We start from the raw sequence: 523 nt of genomic DNA on the forward strand, positions 1-523 counted from the left end.
CACCACCACCACCATATCACCACCATATCACCACCACCACCACCATCCCCCTCCACCACCACCACCACCACCACCACCACCATATCACCACCACCACCACCACCACCACCACCACTACCATCACCATCCCCTCCACCACCACCACCACCATATCACCACCACCACCACCATCCCCCTCCACCACCACCACCATCACCACCACCACCACCACCACATCACCACCACCACCACCACCACCACCACATAACCACCACCACCACCACCACCATCCCCTCCACCACCACCACCACCACCACCACCACCACCACCACCACCATCACCACCACCACCACCACCACCACCACCACCACCACCACCACCACCACCACCACCACCACCACCACCACCACCACCACCACCACCACCACCATATCACCACCACCACCACCACCACCACCACCACCACCACCACCACCACCACCACCACCACCACCACCACCACCACCACCACCATCACCACCATCACCACCACCACCATCACCAC

Source organism: Oncorhynchus gorbuscha, linkage group LG16 (assembly GCF_021184085.1).
Source record: "Oncorhynchus gorbuscha isolate QuinsamMale2020 ecotype Even-year linkage group LG16, OgorEven_v1.0, whole genome shotgun sequence".
NCBI lineage: Eukaryota > Metazoa > Chordata > Actinopteri > Salmoniformes > Salmonidae > Oncorhynchus > Oncorhynchus gorbuscha.